The following is a 17272-nucleotide window of genomic DNA, read 5'->3' as shown; positions in this document are numbered from 1 at the left end:
CTGTCTGTCTCTGAGTTTGGATAACTTTAAATGACTGCCTCCTCACTGTACACACCCTGGAGAAGTTATATAAATGTACAAAACATAAAAATGATCTCAAGTGAAACTTTTCTTTTCTTTTTTCTGGACACCTCATGCAGTGTGAAATTGGGACTTCGGACCGTCTCTATCTTGTTGTGGTGAAGGCATCATAAAAGTGCTGCTGCATGCAAACTGAGCAAAAACCTGTTGCAAAACATAGAGGTGACAAATGTGGACAAGTTCAAGTTATGGTTTTGCAAAATATCATTAATACAATTCCAAGCAAATGATGCTAAATGTTTTGTCACTTGGATCAGCATTTTGGTTGAATTTGATATTTTAAGTATTTGTGTATGTGTCTTATGTATACTAATTGACCTTTGTGACAACTTACTGTTTTTTTTTTTTTTGTTTTTTTTTTCCCCTCTGTTGACATTTTAGACCAAAGAGGAAATTGCTCCTGTCATAGTTGCATCGACATAACATATACTGTGTATCTCGTAAACGTATTTCCAATTTTACAGCAGATTTATTGGAGCTGGATGGGAATGACGCTGAGGTGGCGACCGTGAAGTTCATCTAGTAAAGACAACAACTTTGTGTTGGAAACATCTGTCAGACTAGGCACTTATAACATTGTGCAAACCAGCGTGGGTGATTTTTATGTGGGTCTCTACTCTCAGTAAAGTCAGCTCACAGTGTACAATAGAGTTTTATTATTTCCAAATGATTAGGTTTTGTTTGAACAAGCGCCCTGATGATTCTGATTGTGTGAGGCTATAATAAATAGGTTGATGTCAAAACCCCTGAGGGACTTTTTGGCAAACTTATCAAGTTACTTGTTGATCAGGGAGATGATTTCTGTCAAAACCGTCACATTCTGGCTTTTGTCAGTGTGCTTTATTTGACGTGATAAGGACAGCCGGTGAACACTGTTTCGTCATGAAGTCTGACCTGTTTTTACAGAGAAAAGATGAATTTGGTTCTATTAAAAAAAAAAAAAATTACTCCAATTCTGGGGATAGAACAACACCAGAGACATATCTCGCCTTCTCCTTTTCCAAACCAAGGAGCAACAAATCTCTTCCCCTCAGTTAACATAAATAACTGTTATTCCTCTCCTGTCTAGCTTCCTGACACTGACGTCTCCAGTGAATTCAGGCTTGTTCTTACATACACACGAGGCGAAGATGACCTTCTTGTGAACACGACATACAAGATGGTGAGTAGTTACTTCTCTTAATGGCGTTTCTCAGCATTTCAGTGTTTTCTTAAAATTGAACACTAACTCAAAATGGCTATTGAGGAAAAAAGTAATCACAGTATGAGAAAAAGTATCATAATTATTAACTCGATGACCTCAGCCTTTCTTTTAGAAAACATGCAACTAAGTTAAATATCTGCTATCACAGCTGTCCCTATATAGAGGCAGACCACAAGCAGAACATTTCAACTTTATGAAGAGAATTTGTTATGTACATATTTCTTATTCAACTTTTATTTGGGTTATTCTTTTATTCTGTATTCTGTGGTCCATGAATACCAACATTTCATTGTGGGCAAAGTCAATTCAAATTGAGTAATAGTGAGAAATATTGCCTCAATATTAAATCATGGCTTCTGAAGGCCTCCTGGGTGCAGCGAGCCTAATTACTTGGGGTATTTTTCTCCCGCTCAGTCTGCTGCACTGCCTCTGTCATAATCAATGAGCCTTGTAACACTCAATTAGAACATAATTGGATTTGTGCATGTTCGAGGTGGAAAAACGTACATTTGAGCGGACATGAAAGAACTGCTTATCTCTGTTGACAGCTGCAATGAAGCTAAACCGGGTCGGCCAATTGTAAATTTCAGAAAAATGAAGTCAGTGTGAGCATTTTCCAACACCCTCTTCCCCCCCACACACTACCCCCAGATACCTGACATTTGGCTTGGTTTAGACTGCTTGAATTTACATCATAATGTTTGATTAATAATTTACACTTTTGGTCATGGCTGGATGTTTTATAAATAATATAATTGAAGGTCAAACTGAAATTTCACTTCTCCTCAGTTTTGTGTAAGGAAATGTAAACAGTCAGCTTTTGAGCATACTTTTTCATTTTGAAATATATAATATACAGTAAGTAAAAAAAAATAATAATAAAAAAATATATATAAATGTCTCATGATGCACCTCTGCATCACAGCCTAGTCTACAAATGTTTATTCAAAACATTATTTTCTCCTTTTTTTAACCAATCACATATCTGAATCACTGTTGGAGATTGAAGATATACCCTTCACTAGTTTAACATTTTGTTAGACCCATCTTGAAATTTGTATTTACTTAGGAAGCTGGCAAGCTTTCCTGTCAAGCATGGACTATATATAAAAGTGGACGTAGGTTCCAGGTCTGAAAAGTGAGGCCAATGTGGAAGTGCTTTAAACTGCAAAACCACTGAGCGGCTTTGGGTTGGCTCTAAAGAGGCTCCGGCTCCATAGACTCCCATTCAACTTCTCTCATGAAATACAGAAGGAATACATTTTTTCCACTTGTCATTCTGATGTAGTTTGCTAAAGCCAATCCTTCTGATCAGTTTTCTAGCGGTCCATCTGAAAATAATCCCATTACCAATTACATATTAGGCCTCAAAAAGCAGTATTTTAGGGGACATGTCTATTTGATAGACAGGCCTGTGGTGCAGTCAATGTTTCCGCTATACGTGTAAGGGCATAGTGTCCTCGGAGGTCGAGTCAGATCCACCACTCGATCCTCTCTAGCTCGTCCAAATATGGTCTCTTATGGCTCCAAAAGAGCACGATGGTGATGGCCAAAATGCCAAACTCGAGGCTTCAGAATCAGAATCAGCTTTATTGGCCAGGTATGTTAACGCATACAAGGAATTTGACTCCCGTTATAACTTTGGCTCTCAGTGTGCAAAAAACAGACAGACATAAATAGACATATAAATACATGTATATACAGCTAAGAAAGAAAGAAAGAAATATATACATATATACACCTGAAACAATGGTGCAATTACACCTAGTGCAAATGATGCTGATGGAGTTGGGTATAGTGCAAAAAGGTCCAGTCATATTGAAGATATTAAGTGTTTAACAGAGTGACGGCCTGCGGATAAAAACTGTTCTTGTTCCTGGTGGTTTTGGCGCAGTGATCTGTAGCTCCTACCAGAGGGGAGGAGCTGGAACAGCGGGTGTCCAGGGTGGGATGGATCTACAGTTCACAAACCAGTCAGTGACATCACAGTTGATTGCCGCTTACTTTCAAGCTTACACTCAGATGCAGAGGCTAGTTAGCCTAGCTTGCTAAAGTTAGCTCTGCTCCTTGGATTGTATAATTAGATTTAAATATGGAACTCTAAAGTGCTGCCCGTTCACTTGAGTGTGCATCATGATTACTTCCGTTGGCCCTGTCTGCACATTCCCACAACTTTATATTAGGATGACGGCACACTCATTTAAAAAAAAAAAAAATAAAAAAAAATCTCTTTTCTATGCCGGCACACACATGAAAAAATATTTTTTTTTACGCTGGGAGAGTTTTGTAAATATAAAACTGGTTTAAAAAAAACCCATGTAATAATTAAAGTTGTTTGTAGTTTCAGGTGTTGTATTTCTTTTCGAGCGGTGGGGTATGGGGAAATAGTTTTTTGTTGTAGTACTGGATGTGGCCACTGGGGCAAAACGGCAACAGCGTTTTGTGATATGCTCTCACTACATCCGGTTTACGTTAATACATTAATATTTGTTCAATACTTACTGTGTCATCAGCAACCCTCACACACTGAGTTTGTTAGTATTAGCCAAGTCTCAATTATGGATCCAGATGTAGAAATCAATGGCTGGACGGTCAAAACTCAAAGCAACGGATCGTTTAAGCTCTTAGTCAGGCTGGTTAATTGTGTATTTGTTGGCACTGAAATATAATTACTTAAAATTTTTAGTGTCTTCACAAAAATAGTGTCTATCCTAAATTGAACGAGAACTCCTTACCGTTGTAGTTGAGTCAGAATTCCTTGTGTGTAATTTTTCCAACTATGTAGTGCCCTCACAAAAATAATTATAATTCATTAGTGTCTTGTGATGGTGGGGTGTCAGGAAAGCAGGGAGGAGGACTGCTCACCTACCCGCAGTGATAGAGGAACTGGGAGCAGGTGAAGTGGGCGTGGTAGACAGGACACTGTGATCGGACTGAGAGGCTGAGGACATCTGGTGGGTGGAAGGGGTGACACAAAGAAAACAAACGTGGACTCAGAGCTGAACTACGCGGCGTCAGAAACTTCCACAACTCTGATCTTCCATTTGGTAATTCCAATTTCGACAAAATGAGTTCACATGTCAAAACAACCATTAAGGATTTGTAAATTGATTGATTAAAAAAAAAAAATTATTTTAACTTCAGACTAGCTTCAGTGGAGATGAGTGGGAATTGATTTTGCAAAGTTGATCCAAAACACTTTCCGCCCACAAAATATCTTTTAATAATCCTGTTTTGTGGTACATGAGCCTCCATATTCCATTTGGACATCTAATGTTGAACCTAAACAGCCCATAAGGGGAAAAAAAAAAAATCAGTTTCAGTCATACAGGTCGTTTCTGTCTTGATATATCTCTGTTATTGTAGTACGCCGGGAGTGAAAGATTTATTTCCCTGTTTATGAGCGCTGAGAATGGGACGTTATATCTAAGGAGCCTGTGACAAGTACAAATCTTCCTGATAGTTATTAAAGTGGTCGTGATCACTTGGCCACAGACGCCGGTGTGCAGTGCTCAGTCTGTCGTGTTCCTGCTGCAATTGCCTGACATGCACTGTGAATTCATGCTGGGGAGACAGGGTCGTGTCTGAGCCGCTGTGTAATAATCCTCCTTATATAACCGTGTGGAGAACACCTCGGCAAACACAACGCACACACACTTAAAAGACGCCTTGCACTTGATATTTATATATTATAGCTGTGTATATGTGCTCTTAAACTGAAATACCAGTTTATTAGGTACACGTTTACTCTAACGCTTTTTTTCATGTGTGTAAATGGGAACAGACAAAATATTGTATTGTAATACAATGCACTACAGGTAAATATGAAATTAAGCAGTTTGGTTCTCTGACACAGTGTCACCAAAACTGACGATTTTTAGCACCACAAAGGTCCAATTAAATGCAGGGCTGTTGAATTGGACTGCATTACACTACATCACACTGGTAACTCAGTGCATGTACTGTGTGCTCTGTTGAAGGGACAAGAGTGAAACACCAGTTTTCTTTTACATAAATAGGGTAAGGATTATATCTGTTACTCCTATCATGTGTTTACTGCTCTTTGAGATGGTGTGTATATGTTTGTGTGAGTGTGTTGATATCTGTTTTAGTTGGGCTGTTGTACATGTCAGTGTGATAGATGATGTCCTTGCCATGGCCTCTATTTTGTCATTGTGTCTGTCTGTCTGTGTGTGTGTGTGTGTGTGTGTGTGTGTGTGTGTGTGTGTGTGTGTGTTGTTTGGGCGGTTTGTGTCAGCATAAATAATAAAGGCTTTGATGGTGTGCTGATTTGGGTCATGTGTGCAGTGAATTATTGGCTTGTTGTTGAATTTGCAGTGTTATCTTATGAACTAAACATCTGGAAGGGACAAAGTTCAATCTTACTGACATGTTTTCACGAACTTTGATTGTTTTCCTAGAACCAGTCGCAGGATTTCCTTTATATGTTTATATTTTGTTCTTTGCCATTTAAGAAGGATATTCCATCACATGTGTGTAAAAGCTAAATTAACTCAATTTAGCCTTCAATGCTCTCTTTTAAAACCACGAAAACCAACAAAATGTCTCATACAACATAAAGAAAAAGGATGACAGTTTGTAGCAAAAAAGATTCACACATAGAATTTGATCAGAGAAAACCTACAATTAATAGGGATTTCGCATTAAAGTTACAAATCCTGTCTCAGTCTGATGGCGAATTTGCATTTCTCACATCTCAGAGATTTTAATTATGAAATGAAAAATTCACCCCAGCATGCAGACTGTAAACGCTATCGAAATGAGAGGTCTGCCACATTTTCCCAAAAGAGCTAATTGAGGGCAGAAAAAGGTTGATTCACTGAGCACCCTGGAGTTGTGTACACGAGTGTGTAGTGTTTCAGTTTAGAGAACTGTGGTGTGCTTTATTGTTTTCTGGTTAAATTCTTTGTCTCTGACGTCATGTGTGCCTTATAAATGGAAATGGGCACCAGTCTTTATTCAGACACATTTAACGTAATATTAGATAAAAATAAATAAATAAATAAAAAAAAGCAAAGTCTTGAATGTTTTTCCACCACCAGAGTCATGTCTGGATATTTGGTGAGCCTTCCAGCAGAGCATCTTTTGTGCCACAGGGACTGAGTCTGACCACATTTCATAAGAGAGGAAGCCTCCTGGTCTGTAAAGCGTTAGATTTTTCTGATGAATAATGTATTCATGGTCTGAAGCTGCAGACGCGTCTCACTGTGTGTTCAGAGTTGCTTGACTTTCACACATCTCTGCTGGAATGAGGCTGAATCAAGAGCTTGTCTCGGCTATCAGCAGCTGTGGGGAATATCCTGCGAGGCACTAAAGGCACAGAGAGAATTTCTGCAGTGTTCAGATATTCCTCAGGCTACATGTTGCCTTTATAATAGAGACTGTATGAACACCGATCCACACGGTTTTATATTTCTGTGTGTCTCCATTCTGAAATTGGATATCATGAATTTCAAACCCATTCTCATTTCCAGGGCGTCAAATACTGCTGTTAGTGTCTCATATAGATGCACAAGATGCTTTACGTTTAGACACCAAAAAAAACACGTGATTAGGGTTAGGAATAGATCGTGGTTTGGGTTCAAATAAGTACTTTCGCGTATGTCTTAGTGTACGTTACATTACTAAAAACAAATCCATGTCGACTTGTACTTTGTCCTGGGTTTCTCCCATCCAATCACCCCTGATCTCCGCCTCACACGGACTTTATCCCTCTTTGTAAATCACCACATGACTTCTTCAAACTGGCTTTTCACAGTGCATAACATGTTGAGTGCCTTGTGTGTATGTTTGAGATGTCAAAAGGCACCTAATGTGCAACTCTCTGACACCAATTACTTTGACAAATCGGCAGTATTTGATGCTCTGGGAATAAAAATTGTCTCGAATTAGAATTGACATGACAAGTAGATTGAAATAACAGGCAATGGATTAAAATCCTGCATAATATAATGCAATACATGTTTTTACTAGTTTTGCAATACATCCTACCTTTGTGAATTTTAGGGTCAGAGAAATCAGTAGACCTGATCATTTTATAAAAGATTAATTCATAAATAATTTTGATAAAGTAAATGTAAACACAACCTTTTTTTTTCTGCCAGGCAACAAATGAATATGAGATGGATTAGACTTTTCAATATCAGATGATTTTTTTTTTTTTCTAGCAGTATGACTGAATTCAGGCAGTGAGTCATCAACAGCAATTATTATGAGGTCTGAGATGATTGTGTCATAGCTTAACAGGATTGATCCTGCTTTTGGTGCATTGATGTTAAGGATCATGTTGCTTTTATTGGGCCCAAAAGCAGTCACATCTGTTTTCCCTTCATAACAAAAGTAATTATAACAGAGGAATGAGTGTTTGTTATTACCTCACTTCCTGTCCGTGGAAGGATTTTGACCAGCAGTCAAGACATGTTACCGAAACGGATAGAGATAGAGATCTAAAAGAGAAAAGAGTAATGTTGTAGTTAAATGCCTTTTATTATGGTGTGATGTAATTCTTTAACCACAGTATATTTATGACCTCTTTGCATAAATTGTAAATTGCTTTATAAGAAGGTTGAGATGAAGAGAAAAGTGGGGTTTTTGTTCCAGTCACTGTTAATTGATTGCAGTGGTTGCTTTGAAGACAAGGGGAGTGGTCAGTGTGATGATTTGTAAAAGTCACTTCAGCAAAAATGACCAGACAACCGGGATCATGGTGTTCTTTGAAGCTGCTGGTAAATCCCCCCTGAGACTATAGTGCCGTCACCCAGTGTAGGTCCCCTGCAAAGATCACTCATGCTGGACTCCATTAGCACAAGAGACTGATCTCCACATGTCACTGAGTGAACAAAGACACATGTATTCATCCGACTCCGGAGAAGGAATGCCGGGAAGTCATAAGGTTTTGGTAAACAGTCTGACACAGGAAAAGTATGTGTGTTGAAAACCATCTGTTTTGAAATGGTTTGAGGTCATCTGAACTGATTTCAGGGAATCAGTTGAAAAATGTTGGTGATTCTTAAAGACAAGTTTGCAAAATTGCTGTCACGTCCTGCTTACTGTATTGGTAGTGTGTGTGCTATTCGGCGCTGGTTGCAATATGTGATGTTATTACTGCAGCTAAGCCTAATAAATTCTCCACATATATATATATATTAAAAAAAATTGCAATCATTTAGCAGTAGTGCTTTTTGAAATCATCTGCCCAGTATTATGTTACTGCATGTGCAATTCTGATTTCCCTCATGTATTATCAGTATTGGTTTTGATATCCACCTGCTGTCACAGTGACATCATGGTATCGATTCCCCGCATTACTGCCACGGGGAAGTGAGTCATGTTTCCCGGAGAGGTTTGACGATAAGCCATTGAGGAAACCCCCTGTGGGCATGGTATGGACAGGGCAGAATCCGTCATGTCGCATCTGGTTTGTCCCTTCTTTTTTTTTCCGCCATTGAGAGTGCCTAAAATACTTCTTCAAAGGTGATTTCTGAAACCCTTTTCATAACATCACGGCCCTTACCTTCCCCAGTGGGAGGCTCACAGCATGATTGGATGATAAAAAAAAAACCTCTTTGAGCTCACAGCTCTCTCTCTCGCATGACCCAGACCTTAATTAGTATGGCAACAGACTGTCATTTGCATGTACGTGCCCCGGTGAGTAGATGGGAGGTGATGTACATATGGGGGAAGGATAGCGGCACTTCAGGGCCAGTTTGCTTAACACACCCTGAAGGTACAGTCAGTTCAGAAGTGTTGTTATTGTAGCCAATTATAACACATTATAACACAATCTTTAAAAAATGAGAACAATGTTTATGGGGTATAGGTGCACCGAAAGAAATTTTTAATTGACATTTAAGAAAAGAAACTGATAGTTGTAATTTTCAGAATTACTTTATTTTCATTATTTTAGAGATTCACAGTAATTTTGCCATTTTGGCATCATTTCATATGCAGAGCAGTAAAGAAATCTCTACAAAGCGCCATTGTTTTTCAAACTGAGCCCTGATCCTGACAAAAGATCTGCTTTATACCTGCTGGGAATTTCTCTCTCTGGAGAGCAGAGCTGCACAGCACTGCAAGACTCCTCCTTTCATTTAGCAGGCAGCAACATTTAGACATTACACGCCTTTGGCTGTTTGCTTTAAAGTGAAAAAGCTTTGTCTATCGCAGAGACGCAGCTTTGTTCAGACTTTAATACAACATTAATTATGTGGTATCAGGTTGTGATTTTATTGTAAGTTATTGGACAGTCATGACGTGTATGATGTAAGTCATGCTTTGCTGGATCGTTGAGACTGAAAACATAATTAAAGAATTGTATAGTATTTCTCATAAAATGACTGCTTTGGGTTCAGACAGAATAATCAAGATACAAAACAGCAACAGCTGAATGATTTTCTGACCAGGCTTCTTCTTCAATTACAATCAAGTGTGTTATGTCCACAACTTATCAGAACATATACAGTCCATTATTGTGTTGATGTTGTGTTTTGTCCTTAATTGGGCAGTCGTGCAGAAAACCTGACATTGTAGTTGTCATTATCGATGTCATTTGTTATGGTGGTTGTCAGTTGTACACATGCTACTGGCCAGTTTAATAACACACATCATCACTCATGCTGTCATCAGCCGCTTACTACGGCTCATACAAATATTTTCTGCAGTGATTTGCATTTACGCTCCCGATCAATGCTCCGTTGCTCTGTTCTTCCGTCTGCTGTTATACCTGCAGCCGTCTCATTCCCTCGCATGTTATCTCACATAACACATATTTGTCTGATGAAACACCAGCCACAGAAAGTGGAAGAAAAATAGTTATTTTCCTGTACTCCATATTGACTGTTCCCCGAGCCACTCCGCACACTGAGTGTCTTGTTGATTGACAGGTGGAATCCCTGAAAGCCTCTGCTGACTTGTTATTGCTCTGGGTCAGGAGCAGCAAACAGGACTTAGCCTCCCTATCTAACCTTTTTTTTTTTTTTTTTTTTTTCTTACTGTCCACTATCTTTCTGCCTCCTTAGAAAAATTTCTCTCCCAGCTCTGAATTATTGACTTGTCTGGAGTCCCATGAGACCGAGCTCGTGATGTGTTGTTGTCTGTCAGCAGCAGCGCAGAGCTTTAGTTTTTGTTGAATCTCAAATGAACACATGCTCAGGTTTATTAGGTGTAAGAGGAAATGGTGAGGCTATAATTTTTCTGCCCCTATTTCATACAACAGTGTATGAATAGATTCATTTTAGTGTCAGGATGGTGTTGAAAAGTGGTGGGTGCATAAAGGAAAAAACATTTGTGCGAGACTTTAAGCAATGTAATGGGGGGTCGGTATGAGGTCAGTAGATAACTACGGCAGGAAAGAAATTGTATAATGGTGCATCAACATGACATAGCTTAGGATACTAGAGAATTTACTATATGAAAATACTCAACAGAAAACGCACAACCATGTCAACGGCACAAGTAACAATCATCCACACGCATCACATCCACAGATGCAACACCACATCAGGTGAACCATGTCACAACTACTGTAGAAGGCACCAGTGCATGTCAGTCATCCCAGCAACAAAAATATCCAATTTCACTACCCTAAAATATCATAAAATGGAAACAACTGAAGGATTCATTTTAACGTTAGCTAAGCGAAAGATAATAAATGCACCTTATCTTAAGATATTACGTTAAACTGTCTTGGTGTTTTGGTGCTGGATACTTTTTTTTTTAATGTTAGAGAAACAGAGTTCACAAGAGCTTACAAGTCATGTTCAACCAATCACGACTTCTTCACAAAGTTGAAATATTGATAACACTGTTGCCTCTCAGCTTTTTGGCCATGTAGTTGGGAGAGCAAAGATTTCTTTAGCTAGCCTGAGTCGTGCGGACTGTTCTGCTGATGGAGGATGGTATCAAGACGCTGTGGTGGCGCTCAGAGACAAACTTTCCTCCACAGCAGTGAACACAATACACAGCCTTCTATCACTGTTATGTTGCAGCCTGAGTTTATCTGGACACTTTTACACTGACTATTATAACTCACTGCCTGTAGCATGTGATTTACTGTGGCTGGCTGAGATAACATGCAGGTACTCCTCATTCACAGACTCTACAAAGATCTACTTCCTACAACGTTTTGAACTACGTCACACCCTCACAGGTTCTCCACCAGCCCACCTTTACATTACATTGTATGTTTTGTTATTGTATAAGTAAATCTTTCAAAGTGTTGTCATTCGATAGTTCTTGGTGGTAGGAGCAAGTTTTCAGAACATTCAACCAAATTATGCTTTTAAAAAGTGATGGTTACAAAATCAATTGTTTCAAAAAGTGGTGAGGACTTAGATGACTGAATACTGTGCTGCATACAGTAATAGAAATATTTCCATAAAATGTCAGTAAATGCTTTCAATGTCACTTAATCCTCCAAATGTCACTTTTTTACTTTTTGTAGCTTTAATATACGTCAAAATGTTTTACCTTAAAGAAACATGAATCAGGTCATTCCTAGAGCTGACCAATTTATTGATTGGCCGATTTTATTGGTCGATATTGGTTTATCACAGATATATCGGAATCGGCATATATGTTGGTCGATGTGAAAAATTTCTTTGACAGAACACAATGCATAAGAAAACAAATTACAGTTATTTCTAATTATTACCTTCCCAGTCAGTACAGTCACTGTTTCAATACACTGATTTCCTTTTGGACAATAAAATGTATTGTTATGTCCATTACATATCTTTGTTATAAGTGTTCGATATTCACATTTCACTCAATATAACCCTAATGTCGGTATTGCCATTGACCCCAAAAGTCCAGTATGGATCGGTTTCTTGGTATGTATTGATTGGCTTGTTTGTGTTTATTAACTGAACCTTTGATGGATTAATCCATTGCAGGAAATAGATTTATGTGAGTTCTGACAGATAAAATACAACCACACAACATCACTGTTTTTGTAAGGGGAAACAGTACAGACAGTCATAACTGCCCTTATTAGAATGGGGAACAGTCGAGAAATACATAAAAAGACCAAAACTATCAAAATGTTAGTCCACCTTCCCTGTAGTTTTTTAGAGACATTGACCAAACAAGAGGAAATAACTTGCTATCTTTTGGATTTTCTCCATTTACAGTATCCTGAATTCAATCAGATGTGGGCTTTTGGCTGAGTGTTTTGTTGGGTCTAAAAGCTGATGGGAATCTTCTTAAAAGCCACTTTGTGATGGGTTGGTTTTCATCTTATCTGTTTAAACTCAGCAACCTGAGCCTGCGCCTGGAAACCGCAGGTTGCGTGGGGGAATGTTGATTTATGTGGCGCTGAAGAGGACATTGCTGCTGAAGATGAATGCTGCTTCATTGTCCTCAACTAATTATTCCAGTGACAAGTGTGACATTAGCCCCCCCAGCTTTGACCAGAGCTTTCGACAGTATTGTGTGGCTCAAGGTTGCCATCGGATGTGACTTAAAATTGGCTTGAAACCCTGCTATGAAAAGCTGCTGCTGCTGCACATACAGCCTTGTGTGTTGTGAAATTACCTGTTGCTTAGGAACCAGTGTGACTTGATGCATAAGAGCAGACTTTGCCAAGGTCTTTGAACACTGGAATTTTTCTACAGCCTTTAGACAAATCTAAATTATTAATATTTTCTGTGTTCAGTAAATGTTATGTGTTTCAAATTTAAAAGCAAACAAACTGTTTTATCTCATCTCCTCCTGCTAAGGAGATCCATTTTTTTTTTTACTATTTTACATCTGTGCACTGTTAAGTCTCACAAAATGATGAATCTCCTATTTTGCTAATATAAACATGGTTGTGAATGATAATATTACAGTCAGTGTACCACACTGTTACTCATTTGCTCCTCAGCATATTGTTTTATAATTTTCTCGATTTGTGCATTTCACAACCATTCAAAGTGTGTGAAAAAAAAAAAATTTCAGGTCACTGAGGATCTCAGGGATGGAGAGGTTTTAGGAGAAGACACCCACATGTTCAGTCCTGGCGGAGAGGTTGTAATTGTCACTGCATGGTGATTAAACCTTCCCACGCTCAGCAGAAATCATGGTTCACAGCCATTTGAATTGGTGTGATTATCATTAGACCACTTTTTTGAAGATTACACAATAGACAATATGTGCAACATTTGAAATTATAATAAAAAAAATGTTTTTTTTAGCTGGAGAAAGTATACATTAGCTGAGTGTGTGACATAGGAGGATAATCCCTCTGCAGTTTACATACATCTTCCACCGAAATGAAAGGGAATTCTTCAAGTGTCCGTAACCCAAGATTGTCAGACGCAACATCACAGCTGTCTCCAGCAACAATGAGAAATTGTTTAATTATTATTAAATTTAAAAATAAGATGAGATAGAAAATAATGTAGACACATTTGTGTACAGTGTGAATTTGTGTGGGCCTAGTTTACAGTCAGTGGCTTTTAAGAACAGATAATCAATGTCCTGTAATTGCCCACAGGCAAGAAAAATGTGTGGTTGATTAGTGAATACCAGTGAAGCAGAGTAAAACCATGGACACCATCCTGCCCTCTCTCCATGATTTGCACTCCCACTGTGAGGAAAAGCGCAAGTCGAATGAAGACGGCAGACACAGTCGCCATCAGTGGGGGCAGCATCAGAAGAACAGCAGCACTTCAAATGAAATAGGCATACAGTCATAAATTTTTCATCTACAACTGGCTTTGAGGCAGGAGAGGGGGCAGGCCAGCCAGGCTCCAATTGAAGCCTTCTAACAACAAGCCAGGGCTTTCAGAGACAAAAGGTAGCTGGGGGAAGGGCACTTGAAATGAGGAACAACAAAAATCCTTTGTTTACAATAGATGAACAAAGACTTGTGCATAAGGTCGATGTTTAGCTGCCGCAGCTGAGAAAACCTGCCAGCCACAGCGGCAAATATCACGACAGCAATCAAAAAGATAAAGGCACAATACGATGCTCCTCACAATAGTGGCTGACACGACAACAAACTTGCATAAACACGCAATTTGTTTTCCATTTGTTTACCATTTGTTTACCTTGTTTCGTTTGTACTACAAAAACAGGGAAAACATGACAGGGTTTCTGTAAGGCCTTACATTGCAAATGAATTAGTAAGTAGATATCAGAAATTTTTCTGTTATAAATGCTTTTACACAACAGTTTGTTCTTAGTGTATTGATATGAATGCATTAGCATTTTAGTGTAGACATTCTTAAAGCTCATTATAGCGAATATTCATGTTCAATTATGAGAAAATATTTCTGCACTGACTTTGCTTGGATAACAGGCAAACATGTATTTTTTAGCACAGCTCTTTTTGGTACTACTGTAAATATTGAATGGGCATTTTCAAGTCCCTGCTGTTCAAAAATATCACGTCTTTCATAAAAAAAAACAAAAACAAACCTATTTTACATCTTTGAACAACTAAACTTAACTTTAACCATCCCAGGGCTTTGTGTCCTTTGTTGCAGGCGACTCTTTATCTGAGGTGAATCAAAAATAGGAACCTTCACTGGTGAAAAAGTATCCACGGCCATAAAATGCTGCCTGTCATCCCATAAGCAGACGGAGGAGCTACGCAGAATGGCTGCAAATTTAATGACTGATGTTTCTCGGCACCGCAGAATCCTCTGGGTTCAGAGTCTGTCTGGATGCTAATGCAGCCTGACATCTCCATCCTCGTTTAAACAGCTCATGTTATCCTGAATGGGATACTGCAACAACAAATTAAAGGCAACTTTTACACAAAGAACCATCTGAACACTGCTGCACTACTTTTTCAGCATCCCACTAATTTGATCCTGAAAATATTGTGTAGGCAGTTTGTGGAAGATGACAGCATTGTGCTCCTTTAAGCACTAAATTCGAGATTGATTTTTAACTGTTGAATAGTGTTTAATGTGTACAGCTTTTATAGTGCTGAGAATTTAACACGCCAAATACAAATCAAGAGTTTGATACATCATACAAAATGTGCACATACATGCCACATAAACTGTTTATCATCCTCTCAACTGAGAGCAGTTACACAAGGGGTGGAAACTCTGAGAAACTCAACATCAATCTTTACATGCATTCTCCTAAAAGAGTCATATGACTTCATATTTGGGATGTTACTTATTTAAATCACAAACAGAGGCTGCTTCATTTCCAATAACCAGCTGTCTGTAAAGGGTAAGTCTAGCTGTTTGGGCGAGAAGAGAAATTGTGTTTAAAAGGTTCAATCCTTTTGTAAATGTATTTTATGAGATCAAAACAAAGTGAGCTAGAGGCTATCTCGTTACTGATGATCAGTGGAGATGAGTTGGAAAGAGCACAGCACAGTTTAGCTTCATTTGAGTGTATTAAGGTATGAAATAATGTCATTCAAGCGAGAGGTTCTTTGTTTCCACCTCTCACAGTCTTTGGCCTAAGTAAAACAAAAACAAAAAACACTTGCAGTTGTGGACATTTTGGGTGAGAGTCCCTTAATGCCATCCTGCAACGTAAAGGGGTTGTGAGTTTGCCAAGTGATGGTGGAAATATGTATGTAGTGGTGAGTCTGGATCCAGCAGTGGCATCTGAAGCTATGCATTTGTTCGTGGGATTAAGGCCAGCGTGGTGTCACAAGGGCGGTCAGGCCTCGAGCTGTATGACTGGAAGCAGGTGGCACGTTTCTTACATCCTCACTAAGAGGGATTAGGCCTCTGAAGGGAGAGGGAGCATATTTGATTAGCCTGTTCAAAGGTTTGGGAGGATGGAAGGCTGTTCATGTGATTAGCCAGGCATTTTGAGCTGCAGCACTAATTTCTGTGGAAGTGTGTTTTATAACATCTTGCGAAAGACAACAGTGTAGCTTCAGTGGAAGAGGCCGCCTGACTCTCGGCCTCCTCTGGAATGCAAAAGAAGCTGGTTTGACTCTGCTGCATGTATGTGCACACAAACTGGAAGCTTCAGCTCTTTTTTCAGGACTTTTTTCAGGACTTTTTTTTTTCCACAAGTATTTCAAAGCATCTTAATCTGTGCTGAGCCAAGTTTTGTTGGCCCTAAAGCTGTTTTGGGGAAGAGACAGTTCCTCAGAAAACTTGCTTGCGTCATTACAACATAACAATCCCAATGAATGTTGCATGTTGCAATTTGTAATTTACAGGAAAAGTGGAGTTGATTCATCCCAAAAGTGGAGGAGTGATTTGCAGGAAAAGAGTGGATTTATAGATGGAGTCGGGATGTGACCTGTTGCACCCATCAGCCCACACACAACTCCTCGCGGGAGATGTGTGTTTCCATTGAGCTCCACAAGCTGCAGGCCTCCAGGGAGGGTGTGCAGCCAAAGAGTACAACACCACCAAATAGGATAAAGTTATTGAGTAATGTTGCGTGGGCCTGCCTTCAGATTGTGCATTATGGTACAAAAAGCTAAGAACACAGATGATGATCTGTCTGCGGTAATATTTACCAGCTTGTTGACACATGCCCTTTGAATCTCAATGTGTCCGTGGCATGCTAAACATTCTCTAGCAATATTTCTGTATGTTTCTTCACAACACATCTGATCTTTTAATCTTGAGTGGTACACAAACAACAGGGAGGGGCGATCTCTCACTATTTATGGTCAAAGATTCATGAAACTTAAACGCAGAGCTTTGGTGTGCGGCATTGTTGGTATTCTTGCATGTTGCTAATGCAAATAACGTTACCAAAATATATAGACACAAGTCATACTGGCAAGGCACTCTGGATTTGGTGGAGAAGGAATGGTATTGGTGGTCATGTGTAGCCGGTATGACCTTGTGGCTTTGAGCAAAGATAACATATGGAACCACGAGTCCTACTAGATTAGGTATAAAATAGTTAGAGCAGGGGTAGTGGGTATCAGTTTTGAGGGGAGTCGTTCTGGGATGTCAGGACGGCTGTTGAGCCTGATGAAACATCGGTGAAGGGAGGTGCCCACTTGATAACGCTAGTGAGATACAGGACACACTCTCATCT

At 39.2% G+C, this 17272-nt stretch overlaps 1 protein-coding gene across 3 annotated transcripts in view; it reads left to right on the top strand.

Moving 5' to 3' along the window:
- Positions 1-425: 425 nt before the first annotated feature.
- Positions 426-17272, top strand: part of ccdc33 (coiled-coil domain containing 33) — a 45831-nt gene continuing 28984 nt past the window's right edge. For 2 of the 3 annotated variants that reach the window (XM_069162762.1, XM_069162763.1), the window contains exon 1: positions 430-1243. The gene's annotated coding sequence lies outside the window, so the exon portion shown is untranslated. Of the gene's footprint in view, positions 1244-17272 lie in introns of all 3 variants that reach the window. The other variant, XM_069162765.1, reaches the window with a different exon arrangement.

The sequence above is a fragment of the Embiotoca jacksoni genome, unplaced genomic scaffold (assembly GCF_022577435.1).
Source record: "Embiotoca jacksoni isolate LCO1_2020_lvr unplaced genomic scaffold, fEmbJac1.0.p SCAF_3, whole genome shotgun sequence".
NCBI classification, from domain to species: Eukaryota; Metazoa; Chordata; class Actinopteri; family Embiotocidae; genus Embiotoca; species Embiotoca jacksoni.
The sequence above is the reverse complement of the archived record's forward strand: the minus strand, read 5'-3'. Positions and strand labels throughout refer to the sequence as shown.